Genomic DNA, 27667 nt, shown 5'->3' with positions numbered 1-27667 from the left:
TGTGTGTGTGTGTGTGTGTGTGTGTGTGTGTGTGTGTGTGTGTGTGTACACATATATATGAATATATATATACACACATACATTCACATGTATAGCTGTGTATATGTATCTATATACACACACATACATATATGTATATATATGTGTGTATATGCATACATTGTAATATATAGACACAGCCACTGCTATATGAGTGTGCTTTAGATCCATAATTTGTTAGTTAAGAATTGAGTCCACCTTTCTCTTCACCTCCCCAGAGCCAAGGGCTTGGTGAATTTAATTAAAGAAGAATTATTAATAAACACATCTACTACATATCAGGCGCTCTGCTGGTGACACAAAGACAAAAATTAAAATAGTTCCTGCCCTCCAACATCTTACACACTACTAGACTCACATTCTAATTGTGCTTACTTATATGGTTGTTTCTCCTTGATTATTTTTTTCTCTGTAACTTAACACTTGGGATATTTAGGCTCTGTTACCTAGCTGGTCTTCTGATGAAAAATGAATTCTGATGGTTTCACATATAGAAATGCTGGCAATGCTATGATAGTAATAGAAGTTATTTATGTTTGTTTGATAGAAATAGGTGAATGGATGGATAGAGGAGAAACTGATGATAGAAAGAGCTAACTAAAGAGAGATTTTTCAGTAAACCCTGAGTTGAGTCATATTGCCATATTACTTAACAGTAAATTTACTAGCCTCTTGCTGACTGAAACAGGCTGTTACAGGATATTTTAATGACTTTGGTTAAACAAAATATTGGGTTTTTCCTTTTTTTAGGTTGACACAAAGCTAAAGCTACTGTGTATGAGAAATGCCAATCTGCAACTCCTATGTTTGTTGAGTTTTTCTGAGTTTTTTTTTTTTTACCAGATCCTAGGAATAGATAGAAACAGTTCGTTTTTCTATACTCTTACCTCAATTGTCATGTTTTCTTGGGGATGGGAGGTTTAGGGGCACAGATGAATTAAATGTGCTTGGGATTGTTTCCCATTACACATTTGTCTGACGCTAAGAAAACCACATGGTGGTTATTGAGGGAGAGGAAATGTAGGGTGGGCCCTTGAGTTTCTACCAATGATTCTGTCTCGAATTCTATTTCAGTGGTTGTTTCCCTGGTCAGACTCCCTGGTGGGATGGGCCCTCCTCCACTTTCTGGTGAAACTCTTACTTACCTAATGAGTACATTGGTGACTTCTAGACATCCTAACAGTTTACATAGAATGGAAGTACCATGAGATCATAGAACTAGAACTGGAAGGAAACTTAGAAGCTCTAGAGTCCAGACCCCTATTTTATAGATGAAGAAACTGAGGCACAGAGGAAACAAAAATCAATTGACTGACCCAGAGTCACATAGTGGTGAGTGTCTAAGGTGGAATTTGAACCCATGCCTTCTTGATTTCAAGGAAAGTGCCAGAGCTCTAGATCTCATCAATGGTTTAGTTTATACAGAAGAAAATTTGGAGAGAAAGAACCAAGAACTTATGTATTACCACCTATTTTCCCTTTGAACAATCTCTGACCTTGAACTTCCCTAACTTCCAATTTCCACCTGCTTAATTGGGCCCTTTGTTCTTAGGATATCACCAGTGGTCTCAATATAAGAATGAGATCTGCTAGTGTGTTTCCTGCTTAGATTTATGACTCCTGCCCCTTCATTCATCTTGTCTTCTCTGCTGAATAGGAATTATTTGACTATTCTTGCTTTAGAAATTCTTTGGAGACAAAAATTTTCTGAGATATGGCATGAGTGAAGTATTATTTTAGATATGGAAAGAGTCTTCCCTTCCTGGATCCAACTAGAATGGTAAGAAGTCTTGAGACTATGCCACCCAAGGATGGGTTAAAGGAACTGGAGAGGTTTAGCCTGAAAAAGAAAAGACTTAGAGGAGACATGATAGCTGCTTTCAATTATTTTCAGGGCTATTATGTGGAAGAGGGATTAACCTTGTTCTTGGCTCCAGAGGGCAAAATGAAGGAGAATGAGTGGAATTTGCACAGGTGTATATTTAAGCTTGATGGAGGAAAAACAATTGCTAACAATTAGAACTAACAAAGAGTGGAATGGGCTGTCTTGGTAGAGAGTGGCTTCTCCCTCTGCAGAGATCTTCAGGCTGAAAGTTAGATAAGTACTCGCTAGAGATGTTATAGAGAGGATTCTTGTTTAGATATGTCTTGGACTAGACGGTGGCCCCTGAGGTCATTTCTAACCCTGGAATTTTTTTTAATTCTATGGCTTTATTCTGAGTGTGCTTAATCAACACCTCTCAGCCCTAAATCTGGGTCTAATCCTCTGAAAGACCTTGTAAAGGAATTCTATCTATCCTTAGGCACCTTAGGCCAACTGTTAGTTATGTCATGAAGGGCATAGGACTCCACCCTATCCTTTGGAATATGAAATCTGGTGTTTATATAGCTTGTTCTTTCTCTGTTCACTCAGCATATCATCTAGAAGAGAGTAGACAAATAATATATGTTAATACCTTAAAGCATAGTTGTGGGCTCCAGAAAGGAAATGATTTATTGGCCTGACTCAGCCTGATGATGTTGCCTCAACTTGCATACTCAGGTCTGCAGACTCAAGAGGATGTTGGGCTGGGAGAATTTAAATGTTCTCAAGTTGACGTCAAAACCTCATAAAGTGATGGATGAGAAATCTATTGATTTTTTTTGAGATAATAACAACTATACTCAGTGCCCTTCCAGACCAAAGCATTGCCTTTTTCTTTCTTTCCTGTGTGGAGGTAAAGCCATATTTGAATAGAGCAATTCTTTCAGTATTCCATAGGTCGAACCAGGTGTCAGGTTGTCTAAAAGTAGGGAGTGGACTAGCTGATGTTTTGAGGAGCCTTCCAGCTCCAAGACCTATAGGAATCTAATCCAGCTGGGGGAAACTAAGACTAATATGTAGCAATTTGTGGCCAATAACAAGGCAATTTATGATGAAGTGCTAAAATGAGTGGTTCAGACCTGAAATACTATAGGAGTTGAGAGAAGAGAGAAAAGAAATGAAGATTACAGTAGTCAATGAAAACTTTGTAAAAGGTTTCCAACTTCACTTGGGTTTTGAAGGATAGGTAGAATTTGGATAAGTGAAGAAAAGAATAAAGAGCATTCTGAGAAAGGGAAATAACGTCGTGGTCATGGTAATACAAATAGGAAAACAGATTAATTAAACCAGAGGTGTTTCCCTGTTAGGGAAAATTGTAACATAAGATTGTGTGTGTGTGTGTACCAAAAAAAACTGTGTTTATAGCAAAAGAGGGAAAGAATCATAACTTGAAAAAATATTAGAGACAGAGGAAATTATAAACTTAATTCTCATGTATTTAAATATGAATTAAACAATTGAATTTTTGAAAAAGAGTGATAGGCTGGAAAAGAAAACAAAATCCTACAGTTTGCAGCTTACAAGAAGCACATTTAAAAAACAAAGACATACACAAAATAAAACTGAGGGGGTGGAAAAAAATTTACTATGCATCAAATGTATCCAAATAGTAGGAGTTGTAATCATTCCACCTGGCAAAGCAAAACTGAACATTCAAAAAAAATAGACAAACTACATTATATTGAAAGTAACCATAGACAAAGCAGTATCAGTAATAAACATATGACCTCTGAATGCCTTAGCATCCAAATTCATAAGGGAAACATTACCTAAGTTACAAAAATATATAGACAATAACACAATAATGACAGACTTCAATATCTCTCTCTCAGTTTTGGATAAGTCTAATAGAAAGACAAAGGAGAAAAATATGGAAATGATGAATGGCTGGAGAAGCTAGAAGTAAAAGAATTATGGCATCTTCTAAATAGGATAACAAAAGACTACACATATTTCTCAGCAGTACATGAAACTTTTACAAAAATTGACCAGGTACTAGAACATAGAGGTGTTGCAAACAAATGTAAAAAGGAAGAAATAATTAATACACCTTTTGTAGACCATAACCAATAAAAATAGTGATTAGTTCAGGAACCACAAACAAAAGATACAGACTTAACAATGAAATCTTGAAGTGGGTCAAAGAACAAATCATAGAAATGATTAATAACTATGTAAAATAAAATTATAATGATGAAATAACATACCCAAATTACTGGAATGCAGCTAAAACAGCTTCAAGGGGAAAATCATGTCTTTACAAACCTACAATAACAAAATAGAAAGAAAGAGGATTAATGAACTGAATGTGTGTTTTAAAATAAAATTAGGAAGCCAACAAATTAACAAGCCTAAAATAAGCACAAAAGAAAAGATATTAAAATTAGAAGGGAAATAGATAAACAGAAAACAAAAAGCCTATAGAAATGACAAATAAAACTGAAAGTTGGTTCTTTGAAAAGACCAATAAAATTGATAAAGCTTGAGTTAATCTGATTTAAAAACAAACAGCAGAAAATCAAAGCAATAAAATAGCAAATGACCAAGATAAAATCAAAGCAAAACCAGAAGAAATGAAAAAAGTAATCAGAACATATAATAAACAGGTTTATGTTAACAAAACTGAGAACACAAGAGAAATAGAGGAATACCTTCAAAAATATAAAACACCCAAACTCTCAGAAAGACCAGATAAAGATGTTTGAGGTGAATGTAGGTTGGCAGAAAGATTTCTAATCTATGATATAATTGTAGCAGTAATCTTTAGGCTGAGACTATGAAGAATTATCCCAATGAGTAGTTTACACTGAGCAAATTAACCAGATGATTGTCAAGCCTTTTTATTTGATATTACCATTTTGTATCTTACCGAAGCTATTAATTAGCTTGATTACTTCCTTTGCTCATTCTCTGGGGTTTTCTAAGAAAATTATCATGATGTCAACAATTTGGGATAATTTTGTCTCTTTTTTGCCAATGGTTATGAATTATGTTTATTTTTCTTATCTTATTGCTATTTCTAAAAATATAACAAATGACAGTGCAGATATGGCACATTCTTGCTTTAATTCTATGTTGATTGGGCTTCTAGTGTTTTTCTTTTGAAAATAATGTTATCTTTAAATTTTTGATACACACTTTTTATTGTATTAGAAAATGGCCCATAAATGCCAATGTTTTGTAGTTTGGGTTTTTGTTTTTAGCAAAAATGAGTGTTGTGCTTTGTTAAAAGCTTTTTCTGTATCTAATGACATAATCATGTAGTTTTGTATATTTAGTTCAATATGATTTAACAAACATTTCTTAAATATGTTTATACAAGTTACTGTGCTAAATACTGATAGAACCAAAACAAAATTTAAGTGGCTACAGTGGATGTATCATTGGCTCTCAAATCAGAGGACCTGAGTTTAAATCCTATCTCTGATGTTGACAGCCAATGTCACTTTGAACAAATCACTTAACCTCCATAAGCTTCAGTTTACTCATCTTGAAAATAAGGGGTTTTGACCAGATGGCCTTAGGGGTCCCCTTCAAATTCTAGGGCTACGATCCTATGGTTCTATAAGAGGCCAGATCTCCAAGAGAAGTTCCCTTCTTCCCATCTCTTATTGTCTAATGGGCTAAAACTAAGGTCGTTGAGAGTCGATCAAGATGCTTTGGTCTTTGACACTCAGTTACGATATCCAATCATAAAGGCTTTGTTTATGTAATACCTGGTTTATTTCCTCAACTCATTTACAAATTAAATCTTCATAGCATGGCTGCTGCATCAGGTTCAAGGAAGTAACTCTCCTACTACAAAACTTGTGAGCCCCTACCAGAATGCTTTGTATTAATGATCAGTCAATAAACAATTAGCTTTTAGCAAAGGTATTTACTGACATGGTATAACAGAAACAGTTGTTATAAAACATTCTCTCCCTCCAACATGGGAAACGTTCTCCCACAAGTATACACAGTGCTCATGAGAAGAGTGGACTCAAAATTAAAGTACATTGGTAATGAGGCATATGTGTCCAAAGAGAGCTCACAACTCCTGTTACTACAAGGTTCAGAAGTCCTTTCTTTGTAGAATCCTCACATAGCTATTAGGGTGCAGCTTAGCTTCTAGATAGGCCGTTCAGCTGGGCTCCCAAGGTGTGCTTCTTTCTTGAGTCCATATTTGGCAATCATCTCAGCCATGAAGGGTCACACTCCCTGAAGCTGCCTCTTCCTTTGAGTGACTGTGGCTCTGAAGGTGCGTGTCTCTACTTCTGGTTGGTAGCATTGTTTCCTCTTGGTTCAATAATTCTGATGACATGGCTAATAGGTGAGGAGTAAGGGGAAGAAGATAAGGTCCCCTCTCCTGCCTCAAGTGTTGCCTGCACAGAATGCTCCAGAACCTGGACTCCTCAAATGAATGAATTACTTTTATATATAGGGCTAAGAGACTTCTCAGGCCTACCATATTCCTCTCTTTCTTGATTCATTAGAGAGGCTTTCATGTCTGATAAAGAGATCAGGTCTAGGAATCTTGTTTACATATTACAACCACCTCTCTGTGACTACAGTGTTGTGGGATTGTGGACAACTTCCTAATCACCTCCTTTACTCTTTGTGATTATATTCTGGGTCTTCCTGAACCACAAAATTGAGGTGGGAAGGGAAACTCCCTCCGCTACACCTAGAAAACTCTGCTCCTGTTACCACAAGACAAAATTTTGGAAGCAAGTGAAAAGCTTGGGAAATATCTGGATTTTAAGCCCCTGCTACCCATAAGTGTTTCACACACTATGACTGTGACTTAGACAGACCCTAAACTTCTTGTGGGGAGGATGACACCAAAGGAGGATTTTTCCCCAAAGGACAAAGATGATATATCTTAAGGGCAGTGACCTGGCTGGGAAGGAGTGGGTGAGGATTGTCTATGTAAATGTGCTCAAAGCCTAAAGTTTAAAGATAAACTGTTTATTTGCATTGAGGAGAAGTTAGGGGGCCCAATGGATCTAGTGCCAGGCCTGGAGTCAGAAAGACTTATCTTCCTGAGTTCAAATCTAGCCTCAGACACTTATTAGCTCTGTGACCCTGGGCAAGTCTGTTTGCCTCAGTTTCCTCATCTGTCAAATGAGTTGGAGAAGGAAATGGCAAACCATTCCAGTATCTGGGCCAAGAAGACCCTGAATGGGGTCATGAAGAGTCTAACATGACTGAAACAACTCAACAATAACAACTGATTTACATTATTTCATTTCCCGCCAGACCATCTGCTGTTTCATAGACAATCAATAAGGTGATTGAGGTAGATGAACCTCATCTAGCTCTAACAATCTAGAATTCTTGTGGCTAATGGTGTGGGAGTCATTAGATTGCATTACCTGGATTTGAATCCAGTTCTATCACTTGCTGTCAATAAGACTGTGATGAAATAACCTCACAACCTTTCTGAGTCTTAGTTTCTTTATCCATAAAGTGGGACTAACTGTGTACCTTCTAGACTTGCTGTAAGGAAAGAACTTTGCAAACTGTAAAGAACTTGGTAAATATAAATTATAATTGTAACATGACTTAAATCAAGTGTGTCTCTTTGTAGTGATCTCAGAACAGATACCATACTCCTCTCATGCACTCACTATGTTTGGTGAACTTAGAAGTTGTGATGTGCTCCCTACATCAATGAAATCACATGTCTGGTTAAAAAAAAAAAAAGATTAAAAACACCATTGCATAGTGGAAAGAACATTGGCTCTAGATGCAGGAGATCTGGTTTCTCATCTCAATTCTACCACTAATGGCATTTTTGGACAAGTCATTTTCCTTTTCTGGGCCTCAGTTTTGTCATTGGTAAAATGAGGAGGTTAGACTAGTTGACATCTAAATGTTCCAATTCTATGTTTTGTATCTTTTCACCTCTCTTAAACCGTAAGTTTCGGGAGATCAGGGCCTGGGCCTTATTTATCTCCATATTCCTCACAGCATCCAGTACTGGACTTAATAGGCACTTACTACATCTTTGTGGAATTAATGAAAGAACAAATGACATATCTGTTGGTTCCTGGTCCTGGCCAGGCCAGAGAAGTGTCTCATATTATTATTCACCAAATTCTGTTTTTTGGGGAAGCAGAAAATGATAGGATAGGGCCTGAGACCTCTCTGATTTCATTGATATAGAGAACTGCCAGGTTAAGAAACTCCCTCTATCCAAATAGATTAGCACCTTCTCTACTACTTAAGATCTTAGAAAGTTATCTAGATTACTGAGAGGTTAAGTGCCCAAGGCTAGTTGGGTAAGCTGAGAAGTGGGACTAAACCCAGATCTCCCTAGTTTCCAGACTAGCTCTCTAACTACTACCCCACACTGCTACTCACACAAACATGGGCATGGGGAGAAGATGAGAAGAATGAACTTAGTTCACTAAGTAACTAAAGTTAGTTAAAGTAAGCTAGTTCACTAAGTTAATCAACTCAGTTCCACCAGTATTTATTGAGCTCCTCCTAGGTGTATTAAGTCTTTGACTTTTCTTCTCAGGTGACAGGATTTTTTCTTATGATTTTTCAGAAGATATTTGCTAATGCCTGATTTTGCTCTGTGACTCTGCAACCCAAAGAGGATTTTTAAGACAAGTCGAAAACAAAAGGCCGAGTGGTGACCTGCCAGGCCCAGCCGAAGGGTTATTAAGCAGTTTCATTTGAGTTAATTCTTTTGTTGTATACTTTTCATCTATTGTCTGCCTCAGCTCATTTTCCCCTGTGTTTCTGGATGGAGTCCAGTTGTCATAGAATTTTCTCTTTTGTCTCTGAAAATGGGAAGGGAGGTAATTGAATGCAGCAGAGAAAGAAAGATGGAAAGAAGGGGTGAGTCATCACAGTGGAATATTTCAGCCTCAGTCTCCCGGAACGGCTAAGGTTTGGTGTCTTCAATGAAAAGAAGTGGAGTTTTAAAGAATTGGAATTTAGGCTTTAATGAACACCTGCAGTGTATGAAAAGTGCGTGTGAATTTTTCAAAGTAAAGCTGTAGTGTTCAAGGGAGTGCCACAGAGATCCAAGTACCATGTTTACTCCAGGCAAAGTCGGGGAGGGGGTGAAGGGGGACTGGTGGGAGGGACGAATTTCCCAAGTGCTTTTCCTAGTAAGACTGAGTCTACACAAGTGAAGTGAAAAGCTCAGGCTGTGTTCCAGATAACTTAAAAACAATGCGATTCAATTCCACAAAAAGCATTTATTAAGCTCCTACTCTTTCGTAAGCCACAGTGTATATAAATAAAGAAGAGGATCTAACTCGACCTGTGATTTCATTAGTATAGAGAACTTCCAAGTGAGAAAATTCCCTCTATTATACAGGTTGGCATTTTGTATCTTAATCACAGAGAGCTGCCTCTTTCATTAAGAGGTGAAATGACTTGAGCCAAGGTACCACAACTAGGATTTTGGATAGGGTGTGGGGACTTGAACTGAGGTCCTCTTTGCTACAAACCCTGCTCTGTATTCACTGCCCACACTGCCTCTCTGTCTCAGTTCAAAAATAAAACAACCAACCTTTGCCCTCAAGGAACTTCTATAGTTACCTGTGTAGCCAAATTATCTGGACATTTTAAGCAGGGATGTTTAGCTTTGAGGTAAGTAGACACTTAGATTTACATATGTAGACAGAAATTAGTAAAAGCAATTCTCTCCTCCATGTTACTAAGAAAAGGACTAATGAGGCAGGCAATCAGTCAGCTAGCATATATTAAGTACCTACTATGTGCCAGATGCTGTGCTGAGTTGGAGATATGTTGGGGGGGGGGAAAAAAGCAAAAGACATCCCTGCTCTCAAGGAGCTTACTTTCCACCCAGGCACAAAACGCAAATCTTTATAACTCATAGAAATGGTCAAGTTGGAATTAATACAGTAATAATGATAATAAATAAATAAATAATGTAACATAATTACCATTAATAGGGACCCTTCTCATATCATTATTTCACTCCAGCAAAGTAGGATATAGAATATTTCAATTTTGTCTTTTAATGTCCCCTATCTACCCCAGTGTCTTTCACACAAAAGGTACTTAATAAGTGCTTACTGATTTGAAATGGAAAAAAATGAAAGGACCATTGAGTAGCAGACTTCTTGGATAAGAGCGAGAAGAAAGTATTCTTCTCCAGCCCTACATATTCTCAATGATTTGGACTTTTGCTTCCAGAGTTAAGATTGTCCTTTTGTTGTTGTTCAGTTTTTTCAGTCCTGTCCAACTCTTGACGATCCCATTTGGGATTTTCTTAGTAAAGACACTGGAGTGGTTTGCCTTTTTCTTCTCTAGCTTGTTTGACAGATTAGGAAACTGGGTCAAGTGACTTGCCCAGGGTCACACAATAAGGATCTGAGGCCGGATTTGAACTCAGGAAGATGAGTCTTTCTGACTCCAGGCCCAACACTCTACCCACTGTGCCATCCAGTTGCCTAAGATTGTCCTAGTCATAATCTATTATGGACTAAGCTAGCTCTGCCCATTCACCCTCATTATAAAAAGACGTCCATTGCTCCTCAGCTACCTGCCCTGCACTTCTCTGGTCCTTCTTCCACCTCAACCCCTGGCTCCCCTTCCTCAGTATGTATTGGGGATTCCAGAATGCTTATGAATCTGATTTTTGCCTTGTACGTGGAAAAAGAGAAACTCATGTCATTAAATGGAAGTTTAGCTATCTGGCCCAGAGGAAGTGATTAATAAATGCTTGTTGATTTACTGTAGTTTGGGACTGGTATGATGAGTTCAGAAATGTTGAGGACTTACTGTCCCTATTGTGTACCCAGAGGGAGACATATTAACCAGTTTAGCTCAGAAAACAATCAAGAGAATTCTTAGTAGCTGCCAGGAGAGAAGGTACCTCACATGGGGGTCTAGTCTGCCATGTTTGCTTATGTGGCAGATTCTATCATTCAACAATTCCTGAGCTCCTACTGCGGATCCAGCCCTCTCAGATAGCTGGACTAGGGGTGAGAAGCGTGTAGGAGCTGAGAATTGAGACTTTCTGGTTCTTGTCAGCTCATGAAAACAATTAAGGGAAATTTAACTCATAGGCAATATGATAACCCCTTCTCTATTTGGCTTCATGTTTTATTTTTGCTTTTCAAGTCGAAGTCATTTCTCATGGTTTGGGTCAATGATGTGTCCTTGGTGTGGTTCCAAGAATATTTGCTGGGGCAAAGTGGGCCTTTGAGAATTCAGGATAGACCATGTCCCTCATATAGTGTCCTTCACATAGGGACTGACTTCCTCACGCTGAGGTAGAAAGGATATACAAATATGCAGGTAAGACTGAGGTCATTGTGGTAGAAGGAAGCACCAGCAGCACTTAGCTAGATTTAGTTTAAATCAACTGCTTCATTCATTCATCAATAATAATAATAATAATAATTAATAAACCACTTCTCAAAGTATGTGCTCAGAGTACTGTGCTAGGGAATCGGGAGGTACAAAGTTTCAATATCAGGGTCTCTCCCTTTATGGAGCCTATAGTCTAAGAGGGGGATAAGATATAAACATAGATAAATGTAATATGCAATATTACTTCATAAGTGTGTTCGAGAAATGAAAAACAAAATGTTATATTAGGTCCAAGTAAGAAGAACACTATCATTCAGGGCATCAGGGAAAGCTTCATGAAGGAAATAGCATTTGGACTGGGTTTCACAGGATGACTTGGAATTCAATGGGCAAAAGGAAGGAAAGAGGCCATTATGTGTTTAAAAAGGTGGGAGAGGGCGGAGTATGTGCAAAGAATATATTCTGACAGTAACACAGAACATAACAGAAAGTAAGCTATAAATATTAGACATGTAAGATAGATTCAATATCCTCTCAAGTCCCTTCTGCTATACATCTATGATCTCATGAATTGGGAAGCATTCATACTGAGCCTCATTACTATGTTGCTTTACAAGCCAATTTGACCGTTTTGGTTGAATTAAATGGTTAGTTCATTCCAAAAGCTGGGGGATATAATCAGAATCGTAATTAGCACAAGGCAACTGAGACTTTGTTCCAGGGCACTGATGAGAGATGTTCACTTTCTCCCCATGGCAGTCCTCCTCTGGCCCCATGCCACCTGGGACCACCCTCAAGTCCCTTTCCTTCCTCACTGGGATCTGCTATCCTCAGGGACCCTGTGACGATAGCGTGCCTCTCTGGGCTTGCCTTCCTCCATCAGGTACAGCATGACTGTACCTGACCAGAGCAGACAGCCTAGGAATCTGTGCCCCACGGCATACCTTTGAATCAATGATAATGGCAGGCGCATGGCCTGTCATCTTGATGCCATCCTTCCCTACCATGTTCAACTACATTTTCCCTCGGTGCTGGGATTTTTCATTATTGCTCTGAACATAATTTTTAATAGTTTCACTGAATTTTAATTTTTGTTCAAACACACTGCTCTTTAGATCAATCTAACAAGGCATTTGGACAACAGTGGAACAATTTTGTGTATGCAATTTCAGCCTTCAAACCACTTAAAAGAAACTTTTCAAAAGAGGAGAAATATCGGTTTTCGGATTCCTTATGCTTCCATTCTCAACAACATGGAGAATTCTGAGCTCAGGTTAAAACAGGTAAACTGAGGTGACAAAGTCCAGTGTCAACCAGATCTGAAGTCAAATGCTCCAGAATCTCGTTTCCTTGTTTCACGGTCGACTTTCATGTGACCTTGAGGGAAGGACTGATTTTTCCTGTGCTTCCAACTGTGAGTTTATACCACAAGGGAAATGCTCCCACCCCCTCGTCCTCCCCCAGGGTGGGTTGTGAAGGTTAATGAATTGGTATTTGTGAAGTGCTTTGAGATCTGTGGATGAAAGGCACTATGAAGTATAAAGCATTAGGATGATTATTAAATTGCCTTGCCTGAGGTCAGACAGCACATGACGAAGGGAGCTAGAAAGAGAAGACAAGCTCTCTTTCTTCCATTCCCCTGCTAGAACAACTAAGACCATAACCTGTACTTGTTAAGATAGGCTTGTCCCTCTGTGGATGAACATCCTGAGGCCTTCACATCCTGTCTCTTTTATTCCCTGCACCCTGGTTAAGACCAGCTCCCAGGTTCTACATTAGCCTTGCTCATTTGAATACTCATCAGCATGCCTGCTCCTACCTCAGATAGCTTTCAGTCCAGGTTTGTGTGTGTGTATGTGTGTGTGTGTGTTTGTGTGTGTTTGAAGCCCAAGGAAGGTTGTTACGCAATGAGAGAAAGAAAACACAGTCTAGGAATTTGGAAAAAGAAAAGCACTGTCTCTCTACCTAGGGAAAGGGTATAAAACCAGGTTAAGGGAATCCAGCCTGAGTTAATTCCATAGCTACATTTCCCATGGTCTGGAGAGTTCACAGGCAAATCTGAGTCCTGTTTTTTTTCCCCTTATACCAGCCTAACAGTCACAATATTTGTTTTACAAACATCTCCTCTATACCCTCAGCTTTTGTTTCCCCTATGTTGTCTGCTGTATAGATTTCTCATTGCAATTCATACGCCTGTCACAGTGGGGTGTCAGCACGGCTGTTGCCACACTGATTAGTTAAGGGGGGAAAAAGTGCCACATAAATAAAAAATTAGAGACTGTCACATTTTTAAAAGGCCCACACTCAAATGCCAGATTCTGTTATGGGAGCCTGAGTTCCTCCCATTTCCCGGAGTACCCTAGCTCAAGCAAAACACATAATGTCTTGTTTTTAGTGATTAAGTGGTTAATGATTTAATGAACTAAAAAAAAAAAACTCATTTGTTGCATCCCTTAGACTTGGAAAAAACCTCAAAGAGCTGATTTTCTATGTACCTCAGTCCAATATTGCTACCTGCTGGGATATGAACACAGTCTCTAAATAAATTGCAAGTGGCCTTGGGCAAGTGGAAGAGTTTCTCTTTGATCCTGCTAGAGAGAATGAAGTCAAATGCTCAATCAATCAATCAAATTCATAACTTCTAGCTACAATCGGGCTGACAACAGCCTATTATTTATTTTTAAAATCATATATTTCATTATCGCAAAACACACAGGCTCTCACGAGGGGAAGAGACTAAATTATTGATAAGCCATATAGATGACGGAGTTTGTTGTTTTTGACATGCTTGTCACTAACTGTTGTCAAGAAGAATTTACTAAGATGTAGAGTCAGGAAAGTTGGCCAGGAGTGTATATACTGCCAAGTCTGAACCGGGGAGAAAAAACTTTAATGGTCTCTCTCATCGAACGAATTCTTGTAGGGAAAAGGCAGCTGAAGGCAGAACAATTTTCTATTGTAAAACAATACTTTAAAAGCCTCCAGTTTAAGTGCTCCAGAGAAAGGTATTTGTTTTTCAAAATATCCAGGAAATCAGGAAATGAATTTCACTGTTATCTGTGTATTTCTGGAAATTAAAAATCCCTTATTTCCAGAAATCTTCCCTGGATTTAGGGCATCAGGGAGGTTTTAGGAAAGATGCAAAACAGAGCTAAGTCTGGAGAGGGGGAATAGGGAAAATCATCTTTGGTTATCGCTGCAATGTTGGAAGAGGCTCCCACCCCCCCACCCTTCTTTAAACCCCTAGACCTGGAAGGGCGTGAGCACTGGAGGGGGTATTCCTATAGACCTCACACTTGACCTTTTTTAAGAGGCTTAAGAAAAAGGAAAAGCATTCTGGGAAATGTGGACCATTTCTTTCTATTTTGTTTCCTTCTTTCTTGTTTTCTGGGTCACCAGCTGGGGTGTCCAGGAGCAACTTGATGATTCTACATATCCAACTGCCTGTTTCCCCGACCCTCTTACCCTCCTTTCCAATTCCTGCTCTGAGAACAGTAATCAAATCAACACTACCATTCCTGAGAAAGACATCTCAATCAATTGTCCTTTAATCATCATTCACTCTGATTTCTCTGTGCAAAACATTTCTCCTAGTCCATCACGTAATTTACGTGTGCATTTGTTGTCTTCTCTTATTAAAATGTAAGCTCCTTGAGGGCAGGGATTATGTTGCTTGCTTGTAATTGTATCCCTAAATCTTAACAATGCCTGGCACATAGCATGCGCTTAATAACTGCTTTTTCATTCATCCATTTGCTCATTCATCAGTTTCTTAATTTGTAAAATGAGACTCTGTAGTATAATGGAAGCAGACGACCTGGGTTTGACTCTTTCCCCTACAACTTCCTAGCTATGTGGACTTGGGCATGATATTTCACTGCTCTAGCCTGCCATTTCCTACCATACGATGGGGCTCAAATAAGTGATTTCTAAGATCAAGTCCAGCTCTAAAACTTCACGGTCCAGAGAACAGGGCACTGGTTCTGCATTCAGAAGATTTGAATACAAATCCTACCTCTGATACTGAGCACCAGTATGACCTGGACCAATGCATTGAATGTCCCTGGTCCTCAATTTTCTTATCTATAAAATGAGGGGATTGGCCCCAACTGCCCTTCCAGCCCTAGGTCTATGATTCCACAATGAAATGATCTCTGTGGGCTCTTTCAGCTCATTAAACCAAATGATTTGTTAGTCAATCAAAACAGTTCTTATCTCTGTACCATGAGGCATAGAGACAAAAAGGGCCTCCCTCTGACCTCTCTGGATTCTTCCCCTGATGAGATTGACCAGCATCTAGGTATGAAGGAGAGAGGTTCCAGGATAGTTGACTGAATTCTTCCTGATTCAGAGTGGGCAAGAAAGGATGTGTGGATGAAAACTTCCTCTACCCAATGAGGTACTAAAGTTATTGTATCAGATTGGGATTGCTAAGTGAATAATGAGTAGTGCCACATGGGAAATGGTGTCTGAAGTAGAGTCAGATCTAAACTGAGGAATACAAGCTGGCTAGTGAGAAGTGAGGTATGGGGTTCAGTACCAGACAGCTTATAGTGGGGCTGAGCTAGATAGTTCTCTTGGTCTGCCATACTATGTGTATATGTGTGTGTATGTGTGTGTGTGTGTGTTGTGTATGTGTGTACACATTTCCTTTGTGTAGGTACCATGGAACTTCCACCCCTACCCCATTCCTCGTTTGCCTTATCAAAAGTTAAGTCCACTTGTCATTAGACCTGGATTGGGATTCAGGAGACCTGAGGTCTAGGCCTATCTCTCCAACTTATTAGCTTCTTCCTCTCTGAACTTCTGTTTTCTCAACTATGAAATGGGGATAATACTCTCTGCTCAATCTAACTCATAGGTTTGCTATGCCAAATGAGACAATGCACATGAATGCTTTTTTTAAAGTCCCGGTTGTAACTTATTTATCATTCATAGTCATTATAGCATATATTTAATATAATCATTAGTAATTAATGGGAGTTTGCTGTAAATGGGCTAAGATATTCCATATACATGATTGTGTTTTTAATTGTGTAGAGACACTGAACTATGCAGATATGCTTATTACTCTCTTTTGAGAGTGGGTGGGGGAATGGAACTCATTAGCTCTTCAGGCAACATGTTTTTGCTGTGATTTCAACTGAGTATCCTGCGGGGCTGGGAGTGGGATGGGGGGGCAGCAAAAAATCCCGTCAACCTTTAGTCTTTTCTGGGCCAGATGGCTGCATTTGAAAAGAAGCCCAGAAAATGCTGACCCTTTTCTTTTTTTCTTTCCTCTTTTCTGTTTTCTTGGTCACAAGGTGGGTTGTATCAGTCAGCAGCATATAGAAAACACTGCTCCAATGGTTTCCATAGAAATTCAGACTGATTCTTATGCTTGGGTTTTGGGGGGGGTGTGTGTGTGTGTTTAGCACAATCGCTACACACCATGGTCACAAGTCACCATGACAAAAATGGCCAGAGAACCTGAGTGGTTTTTGTTTGCAGGATGTCAGACAGATGTTTTTTATAGGTGGCAAGATAAGACTATGTTAAGTACAATTTCATAAATAGTCTCTCACTCTCCCCTGTTCCTCTTGGGAACCTTCTGTGATTCGTTAGCTGGATGATTATAATGGGCATTAATTATACCTGGAAGCTAAGGTTTATGAAAAGTACCTTACAAAGTACATTGTGGTAAAGATTTAGATGAACACAATGTGCTGAAAAAGATTTTATTTTTCCGAAAGGACAAAGGAATTACAACTAAAAAAAATGAGTGATTTAGGAAAATGGTTGAGCATACAAGAGGCTTGAGACAGAGATGCTCTAGGCTTTATTTTGGGCTGAGGCCACCTGTTTTAGAAGCACTTGGGCATCATATTTAACCCTTTGTGAATGGCTAGGGAGTTAACCCATTCACTGTATCTTCATCTTCCCAGATGTTTGCTTCAGGCACTTTTGGGAAGGCCCTTAACAAGCATGTATAAGCCAAATGTAACCATTCTTTCCAAACCCCAAAAGCATACATTGAAAACCCAGGGAGGGATAGATCCTCACCCTGGCCCCAGACACAAAATGGCTCAGTCTCTTTCTTTCTTATGACTCATCAACAGCTGTGCCTCAGACTACAAAGCCCAGCTTCAGCTTGCAATGAATGCAGCAATTCCCCCTAGGAACATGAAAAATGATGAGCATTTTGTCTACAAGGAGTGCTTAGTAAGGTCAGGATGACCCTATGATAATAGTACATGTGAGCTGAGGCCACAAACCCTTTTTCCATGGCCTCTGAAGGAGTTTACTTGGAAACCAGGGTTCTGTGGATGTGGAAGCAAAGGGTCGACAGGGGCATGCTTTGTTTTTGTGGGGAACTGCACTCTGATATTTTCAATATCAGAATTACATTTTACATTAAGTTCTACCTAAGAGATCATGTCAGCCCTTCCACAGAATGAACAAATGACCAAGTACAAGGACATTCTCTCTGTGGTTTTTCTTGGCTGTATTAACATTATGTTTTCTGAATTTGGAGTATCTGGCTATAAAGATTAGAAGTCATCCAATCATGATGATGTCATCAAGTTGTTTTAAGTCCAGGTAGTGAGTGCAGCTAAGAAGGTCAAAGTCCTGGGCTTCATCTTCTTGCAAGTTGTGCCAGAGGCTACAGATGGAACTCTCAGTCAGCTGTCCTGAAAATTCTAGATTTTCACCATGAGATTAAATGGGTAAGAAAGGTATGAATAAAAGAGTACAGTTATATTGTACTATAAAAGTGAAGAGTATGGACTACTGATAATAGGAAAAGGGCATAGTTTTTCAAAAACTGTACTTCTGTAGGGATTTAATAAGAGCACTCCACCAGGCAAGATATCCTAGACTTTATTTCCTTCCTCCAAACTATGTTGTTAAGGGGAAAGAGCACTAGATATTGCATTAGAAGTTTGGACTGTAGTCTTGTTTCCATTTCTGATTAGATATGTGACCTTGGGTAAGTTGCTTAATTAGTCTCTCTGAGCCTCAGTTTCCTTATCTGTAAAATGGGGATCATTGCATTATCTCCCTCTCTTTCACAAAGTTGCTGTGCCAAACATGTAAGAAAATGTATTAACACAATGAGGTAGGCAGGGCAATTGATTGGTGGGTTAGGAAGCAGCTGTTGTCAGTAAGCCTGTTGAAGGCTCTGGCCTCTCTTCCCTTTGTAGAAGTCTGATTATGTGTGTAAGTTTTCCTTTATGATTGTTTGTGTTGCCGTGCGTTCCTTGTGTCCCTGGAGAATCTTCTCTGGGAGGAGGAGGAGATGTCGATGGGGAAGGCAGCAAATAGGGGACATAGGAATGAGAAGAGATGAGCCCCAGGAGAACAGCCTGTAGGTGGTCACCTCGGGCTAGGAAAATGAATGAGGATGACCATGCCAAATGGCTCAGAGCCAATGGACTAGAGATATGAGAGATGTCAGTGGACCACCTTGGGGAGGAAGTGTGTTGATGTTGGTGTACTGGGACAAGGGCCTATGCACCATCCCATTTATGATTCTTCCACCACCTCCGAGATGAATATTTAATATTCCCAATGGGAGTCAGATTTTAGTGCTGGACAGTGCTAAAGAGTTTTAGTATCCTCTTAGCCCTACATCCATCTCTGAATCAATTCTTAAAGCCAAATGTGCCAGAGAGGTAGAGTTGTTCAAGGTGAGCATAGAAAATGAATTCTTGAGAATAATTTGGAGATGCCAAAGAACCAGAGAAAGTTGTATTAGAGCTGAGACAGGAGATGCAATGAATGACATATTTTGACTTTTGAGTTGTCATTATGAATAGACATTTTGACTTTGCTTGTCTTTTGTCCTCTATTTCAAAAGAAGTCTTCAAATTATTGACTGCTTTAGTGAACTAAAACACTTCTTAATTAACGATCTAGGTTCCACTAGCAAAAGAAGAAAAAAGACTTCACAAGGGTGAAAGCTTTCATCATGTGACTTTTCCCATTTAATCCTTATCCTTTTTGAACAACAAGGCTTTGGGGGTTCCTTGTTGCAGATCAGCAGGGAGCCCTTTGAGCGACAGAGATGGAATGGCACATTCACTGACACCACCCTGGGCAAGGTAAACTGGAATCAGAGCTTCCTTTCCAAGTTTAGAAGAGTCCTGTGGGTTGGCAGGGGAAGGCCTTTGCTTTTAATATTCCTCTTCAGAGGATGAGTGATGCAATCTACAAATGTCCCCATGGGACTATATCAAGACAGATCACCTGTGTTCATTAGTAAGGCCCATTCCTAGTGGACTGTGGGGTCTTGTAAATGAAGCCCCTCTGTATATTCCATGATAGAAAGTTATGAACATGTAGAGGTACAGAAGGTATGATAATTACTGAAAAGTTGCTTAGAATCTTAAGTGATTCCCCACACCAAGAAGATTGGATCGGAGTGCAGGAGAACTAGTCAACTATAGTCACAAGTACAGTTTTTACCTTAGAAAGTAGCTATTGTTTCTGATAACATTCAAGCCTTCTGGTCTAACTGGCAGCACAGTATTATCACCAGAGTCATGGTGGGTAGGATAAGGAGCTCTGGACTCGAAATCAGAGAATGGGGACTCAAACCTGGACTCCACCATTTATCTACCTCTATGACCGTATGCAAAGCATTTCATCTTTAATTTCCTTATCTATGAAAGGAAGGGCTTAGATTAAATAATTGCTTAAACCCCCAAATCTATTTTTCTCTTTAACATAACTACATTTGGGAGTCACTGTCCATTTTCTTATGGTTGAGACATTTCTGAGACAGAGGGCAGATTATAAAAGAAGTTTCTTGAAAAAATCATTAGGTTGACATGGGTCTGGAACATATAAAGTAGCCCATGGTTCTCTGGTCTTGAAAAGAAATTAGGGGAAACTTGAGTCAGAAGCTTACAGAAAATCATTTTAGAGGAATATATCATCACAAAATTTAAGGAAATCACTGACTCTATATCTAGGCAAATCACATTTTGTTTGGGCCACTTATAGTCACTGAAGTATCTTCTGAATAGTTAAATTTCTACACATGAGATATAGTTATTTTGTGAGTATTCTTTTCAGAACTATATTTACCGTTGTACCCGCAGTTGACTAAAAAACATTTATTAAGCATTTACTATATACCAGGTACTATGCTAAGTACTGGGGATACAAAGAATAGTGAATACTTACTCCCTGTGCTCAAGGAGATCACATTCTACCAGAAGAAACAATAACCAACCAGCCAACAAGTATTTCTTAAGTGCTTACAAGATGCCAGTCACTGCACAACATGCAAAAATTATAAATGCAAGATATTTAGAAAAATTATAAATGGAAAATAATTGTGTAAATGGAAAATAATCTCAGGGGGGTGTGTGTGTGTGTGTGTGTGTGTGTGAGAGAGAGAGAGAGAGAGAGAGAGAGAGAGAGAGAGAGAGACAGGTGGTGATGAGGGAAGGGATGGGAAAGGTCTCCCAAAGAAGGTAGAATTTAAACACAATCATTTCTTTAAAAATAATTAATTATTTCAATTATTTCAATCAAAAAAGCATCTCTTTTCTCTCCCCCCAACGTCCCCCACCCTGAGTATTGGGGAATGGTAGTGGAAAGGGGATAAAAACAAAGAAAGAAAAACAAAACTCTTATGATTAATATGCACAGGCAAGCAAAACAAATTCCTCCCTTTGACATGTCCAAAAATGTGTGTCTCATTCTGCATCTTGAGTCGATTACCTCTCTGTCAGGAGATGGGGGCCATTCTTCCTCATCAGTCCTTTGGTTGATTCGTGGTTGATCATTACACTGATCAGAGTTCTTAAGTTTTTCATAGCTTGTTCATTTTTACAACGTTGTCATCATAGTACAAAGTGTTCTGGCTCTACTTTGAGCTGAATCTTGAAGAAAGCTAGGGAAACCAAGAGGTAGTGATGAGGAAGGAGAGCATTCCAAGCCTGGGGGACGGGCAATGCAAAGACAAGAGAGTTGGGAGTTGTTTTTTTTTTTTATGAGGCAGACAGTAGAGGTCAATGTCACTGATCATAGAGGGGATGGAAGTAAAACCTAAAAAAATTGGAAAGGTGGGAAGTGGCCAGTTTATGAAGGGCTTTAAAAATGATATAGATTCCTTTGTTACCTGAGAAGCCCTCAGTGAAGTCAGAAATTCCTGAATGCATCTTCTGGGAGATTCTCATCATTTTAAGGAATTCTTTCCCTGTAATAATAACTCACTTGAAAGTTTGTAAAATACTTTCTTCTTAACAGCCTTATGATGTGGGTAATATACATATAGTTGTTCCCATTTTATTTTTACAAATGACCTAAATAGTAAGTGACTTGCCCATAGTCATACGGCTAATTAGTGTTAGCTGCAGCATTTGAACCAGGTCTTCCAGTTTCTTTCCATTACCCCAGGTTGTCTCAATATTGAAGAGAGAGGTAGAACTCAACATTCCATTGAGAGGCTAGAGGGAAACAACATTCTCTTTTGTTAACTGAGTGAGTGATAATAAACTCTGTATATGAACCAGCAGAACTACACCCTCCTGCATTGGCCTCTGCAGTCTCTCTAAAGAAGTCTGGGTGTAGACACTTTAGCTGTTTATTTCCAGATAAGGAACAGCTACCTATTGCCCCTTTGGGAACAAGCATAGACATTGGTTTTTAAGGGCAGAGATGATGATTGTTGAAACTAGCCTCTGTGATTCTCCTAGGGGGAACAATGGAAAGCAGTCAGTGGTCTGCTAATTACCAACACTTGGAAATCGGGGCAGCAGTTCACAATGGCTGGGATCTGCCTCCAGTTGTCCCCTTGTGTAAACTGCACAAATTCCCTGTGTGTTCCGTCTGTAATGTTGAAACCACAGGGGACTAGTCTTAACTGCGTGGATGCCTTGGGGAAATCAGAGGGCCTATGGGAAACCTCCCTTCATCTTGTATGTCTGCAAGTTACAGAAATGGATGGGGTAAGAGACCTGAGTCAGTTGCAGTCACCCTGGAAACCGCCTGTGATGTTAGACAGACCTCGGGCTTGGCCAAGGGGCACATGCCTGAACGGTCTTCATTGAAGCCTTTCCTTCCCCCACAGTCAGAGAATCTGATAAGGGGGCTTATGTGCTAAAATGACCAGAAGCCCCAAAGCTGGGTCTATTTTCCTCCATCTTTACACTGAAAGCCTCAGAAATATAGATTATTAAAAGTGGAAAAAAGACCTTCATTTTACAGATGAGGAAATAGAGGTCCAGAGAGAAGATTATGACTTAGCCAGGGTCGCATAGCTATGGAAGCACAAATCCTTTCTGGCTCCTGAACAAGATCATGACCTGATTTTACAACAGCTTTGTGCCTTGAAAGGAGACCTTCCCAAAGAGACAAAGAAGAACTACACTTCCCTCTCCTAAAAATAAAAGTGTTTTATTGCCTGGACTACTTTAGTTTTACTCATTATGTGAATATTGCTGTTTTCAAAACCCTCCTCCACCTCTCCCTTATACATGCACTCCAGCTAAGGAAAACATCAAGTGAACTGAGCAACACTGGCTTTGCCAGTGAACATCATATTAAAAAACCACTCCTCATGTAAGTCACTTATTTAGGAAAGAGGAAAATAAGGACCAGCTATCAATTACCCAGAATGATTAAAAAACAAAAAACAGTGTCTTCTGTGGGCTAGCTTTTCATGATTCAAAGTAGTAAGTACATAGCCTATGAAGAATTTAATTGTATTCACATCCATTCTCTCCAAGTGGACAAAATTTGCCCCTCCCTGCTGCCACCATCTATTTCCTTTCCCAAATACTAGTCCCATGACCAGCCTCTTTTACTTCCTTCCTAACCTGTTTTCTCTTCCTGCTCCAGCTTCCTTTCTTCTTCCCTAAGTCCTCTCCAAGGTTGTACAGGTCACCTGGTTCAGAACCCTAGTAGAACTAAAACACTGTGGACCCAGAGTATACCTACAGCATTTAATTCTCTAACATACTGCCAAATAGTAATTCCTCCAATTGACGGAAGAAGTGAAAGGACTTTGGTACTGATAGAACTACAAGCATTGGCTTTCTAGGACAGAGTTATGATTATGACCTGAGATGAGTCCTCCTACTCATCCAGCCTCTTCCAGGCTCAAGAAATAAAGAAAAAGCTCTGTCAAATAGTAGATGGGTAGGTCCTCCACGGTCAATGGGTTTCTACAAAGCACCTATTATCTATAGCTCCTTGTACCTGCCAATGTAGAGAAGGCAAAGAGGACTAAGATATAGTCCCTGCCTTTGAAAAGTTTACAGTCTGGTTCAAAAGATAGGGAATATAGACATGAAAAGTTGGTTAACAATACACAGTCTCATATGGTAAGTGTCAAATTCAAGTACATATGCATTTATTAAGTACTGGGCACTGTGCTAAGCACTGGAGATACAAGGGAAGGCAAAATTAGTCCCTGTTCTGAAGGAGCTTCCAGTCTAATGGGGGAAAAACATACAAATAACAATGTACAAATAAGATATGTACAGGATAAATTGGGGATAATCCCAGAGGGGAGGTACTAGCATTAAGGGAAATGAGGAAAGGCTTCACATAGAGGTAAGATTTTGACTGATGCTTGAAGGAAGCCAGGAGACAGAGATGAGAATTCAAGGGATGGAGGACAACCTCTGAAAATTTCATTGAGTTGGGAGATGGAGTAGGAGGAAGAGCAAGGAAACCAGTGTCACTGGATTATAGGGTACATGTGGGATGTAAGAAGACTGGAAAGGTGGGGTTGGGGCTAAGTTATGAAAAACTTCAAAAGTCAAACAGAGAACTCTGTACTTGATTTTGAAAATAATGGGAATCCACTAAAATTTATTGAATAGGAAGGTAACTTTGTCAGACCTGCTCTCAGAGGAGACAAGTGGCTATATAAGAGAGATGTTGTGAAGGTAGATTCAACAACACTTGACAATTAATTTAAGTTTTCCATTTTAACCTGCAGGTGTTGAGGTCAATCAATCAATAATCATTTATTAAGCACCTACTATGTACTAGGAACTATGTACTATGTACTATGCACTGGAGTTCCATCTCTATAAGTTAAATCTGGGGCTTTATCTAGGCCAACATGATCCAATCCCTTTGATGACATTTTTCAAATTTGTGATTTGTAAGAAAATACATTTCAGCAATCCTTCTTTGGCTTAAATGGCATCTGCCCACTTTCTCTTTTTCACTTACCTTCCCACTCTTACTATGTTGCTTGCCCCATTCTTCACACAGGAAGATGACAATTCATGTTTTCTCAGTTGATGTTGCAATAGTAAAGATTCAAGTCAATTTAATTTGATCTGACAAATATTTTAAGTCTCATATATTCAAGGCATTGTTCTAGGCATTGGAGACATAAAGATAAATATGAAATAGTCCCTCACTTCAACGAGCAATTACATTTTACTAAGGAGATAGAATATACAGATACAAAATATCTCCAACATTAATTTCAAGAAGGAGAAAGCTAATAATTAAGGGGATCACGTAGGCTGACCGTGTCACTTGAACTAGAACTAGGAAATCTGTGAGGAAAAGACGATGTAGAGGTCCATTTCAGATATGAAGGACCACTCATGAGAAGACACAGATCTCGGAGATGTTGTATCACGTATAGACAACCAGTTAGACAAGAATGGAAAGTGTATAAAGGAGAATACTATGACACGGCTAGAAACGTAGGTGGGAACCACATTGTGATAGGGCTTTAAATGCCAAAATCTAAGGACTTTGTACTTTATTCTAGAGGCAATGGAAAGTCCTTGGAGATTTTTACATGATCAAATCTACATTTTTGGAGTTTATCAGGTAGCAATGTACAGAATGCATTACAGAGGGGAGCAACTAGATTTAGGGATGAACCAAGAGGTTGTTGCAATAGGCCAAATAATGTAGTGAGAACTAGGGAAGAGTTGAGTTGTGTGACTTGAGAAAAGGCAGGTTGTAAGAGGCTGTGGATGAGGAATAGACAAGAAATGGAATTTGGTTGGATATGTGGATTAAAAGGAGGAATAGCCAATAATGATTCCTATGTTATATACCCGAATGGCTGAAAGGATGGAGGTACCATAATCAAAAATGGGGAAGTTAGGAAAAGAAATGAATTGGGAGGAAACAGAGTTAGTGGTGTCTTGGTATACGACAGTGGTCACCAAAATTTTTTTTTTTATCACATACTACTCTTAGTAATTTTTTCTTCCCTTGGTGAATATGGAGTATGGAGACAGCGGGGAATTTATCAGTGGCACCTTTACAGCTGTTGTTGTGGGTGCCTGAGTCAGGGTGAGAATGTAATAGCTCTGAGGGATAGACTGATGGTTAATGGACTGATGGTTTAGAAGAGGGAAGGTAGGGAGCTTATGTGGAAGGAGGAGGTGGAGAGAGGAAGCCTATTCTGAAATAGGTAGAAGGTGGGTGTGGTTGTGCTAAAAACAAGCCCCATGATTAGCTCTCATGGGAAGAATGAAATGTGATCCGTCTTCCCACACTCTGGTTGGTTACAGATCCCTTGCAGTCATGACATGGGGCCCTAGTGAGCTCTGGATCTCACTTTGGAGATCACTACTATAGGGTTTAGAGAGTTAGGAAATCCTAGATTTAAGTCCTGTCTTTAACATACTGGCTGTATGAACCTGGGCAAGACACTTAACTTCTCAGTGTCCCTAGACAGCTATGTAAGGCCATAAATTACTGAACAGCTGTCCATCTGAATTAAGTAGAGGGAGTTTTTTTCATCACAATTTTATACCAATGAAAGCAAAGGTCTGAAACAAAAAAAAAAAGTTCTATTTTGGGCAGGCTAAGTTTGAGATGCCTACAGGACATCCAAGTGATGGTGTCCAGTGAACCATGTATATTTTTTATTCTTCCTTTCCTTGGCTCTGATAGTGCACATGTGGCAGGTAGCTATCAAGGGTTCAAAGTGCAGATGCAAGTAGGGGCCAAACTACTATGCTAGTCTCTAGATCTTTAATTAAAATGGACTGACAGTGAGACAGATAGAAGGCTTTAAGCAGCCTAGATGCCATTCAACTTTGGCCGACAAACATGTGAAATCACTTCATCGTTTGTGTATTTGCTGAAAAACAGGTTGTTTGCTGCATTCGTGGATTCCATAAAAATAAAATGAATGCCTTTAAGTATCAGGATTAAATCACTAAGCCTCTCACTGGAGTCAGAAAAGGAGCAAGAATCTTAGGTCATAGCTCTTGGTTTGAACAAACATCTTCTAATTCTTATTTATTTGGATAGCACTTTTGAGAAGGGGGGAAAAAAGCCAAAATGTTATAGTTTCAGCATCAAAAACATATGTAAAGGATCTCATGCTAACCAAGAGCACTAAACCGGAGTTGGCCTTTGGTGGGGTGGGAAGAGAGCAGAGCAGGGGGAAAAAAAAAAAGAAAAAACATGCATTCTGTATTGCTGTATTTTTATGTTCTTGCCTTACAGGATCAAGGACAGATGTGAATTTATTTTTTAACTTCATAACTGGCAGGGAGTATCAGAGCACAAAGAGGCGGGAGAAGGAAGATGTATGCAACACGATGTTATTTCTGGAGTTAGATTTTTTATTTTAATGGGGAAATTGGGAGCCATAGAAACTGTAAACTTCGATCACTGGGAGAAATATGATTTGGGGATTCAGGGAGCAACTCCAGAAGTTTCTCTGGGTCTCTAAGACATGCTCTATTATTGAGAACATCTTCCTTTCATTACAGGAATAGCCCCTAGACAAAACAGAACAAAATTGTTTTAGTTTCAGTCTGCGGTCCCATGCTGAAGGGCAACTTCGTGTAGCCAGCGTATGGGTTTTGTGCTAATATTTCATCGTTTCTTCCCTCTGCCCTTCCCCCTCTCTCTGTCCAGCAACAACTGCTCCCTTCTATCAAGACACAGTTTTCATTGGCTGTTAAAATATCTTCTGTGGAACGTGGACCATACGGCTCTTTTCGAGCTGGGAAAAACCAAACTGTGTTCAAGTCCTGCTTGATGAAAGCAGGCTTGTCACTTGGATTTCCTGGGTATGCAAATGGACCAAGGCGCAAGAAGAGCCTTTCAGTGTCTTGCTCCATGCAGCCTTCATGGAACAGATACCTCGTAATGGGAGATGGCCTAATAAGGCCTCCATTTTCCTACTGAAATGGAGCCCTTGTACCTAAACTATTGAGCAGTACAGAGACACTGATGACTTTCTTGCCTTATTTTCATATATCGTGGGGTCCAGTGCCCATTAATTGTTGTGTTTCCCAAGCTTTTAAAATCCCCACAGGCATTATTGATTTTTCCTCCTTTGTCAACTGTAGAAGCCGCCCCCGGCATCTTTTTCTTAATGAGGTGTTTTAATTCATTGCATGAGATTTCTTCGGAGACCCCTCTAGAAGCAACATTTGGTTGTTTGTGTTTGTTGTCGTTGTTGTTGTTGCATTGGGGAGTGGGAGGTGGGTAGCATTCTGTTTGCACCCGCTGATACTGAAAAAAGGGATT

Source organism: Vombatus ursinus, unplaced genomic scaffold, assembly GCF_900497805.2.
Source record: "Vombatus ursinus unplaced genomic scaffold, bare-nosed wombat genome assembly UNPS02009205.1, whole genome shotgun sequence".
In the NCBI taxonomy this organism is placed as follows: Eukaryota; Metazoa; Chordata; class Mammalia; order Diprotodontia; family Vombatidae; genus Vombatus; species Vombatus ursinus.
This window is presented reverse-complemented; position numbering follows the sequence as displayed.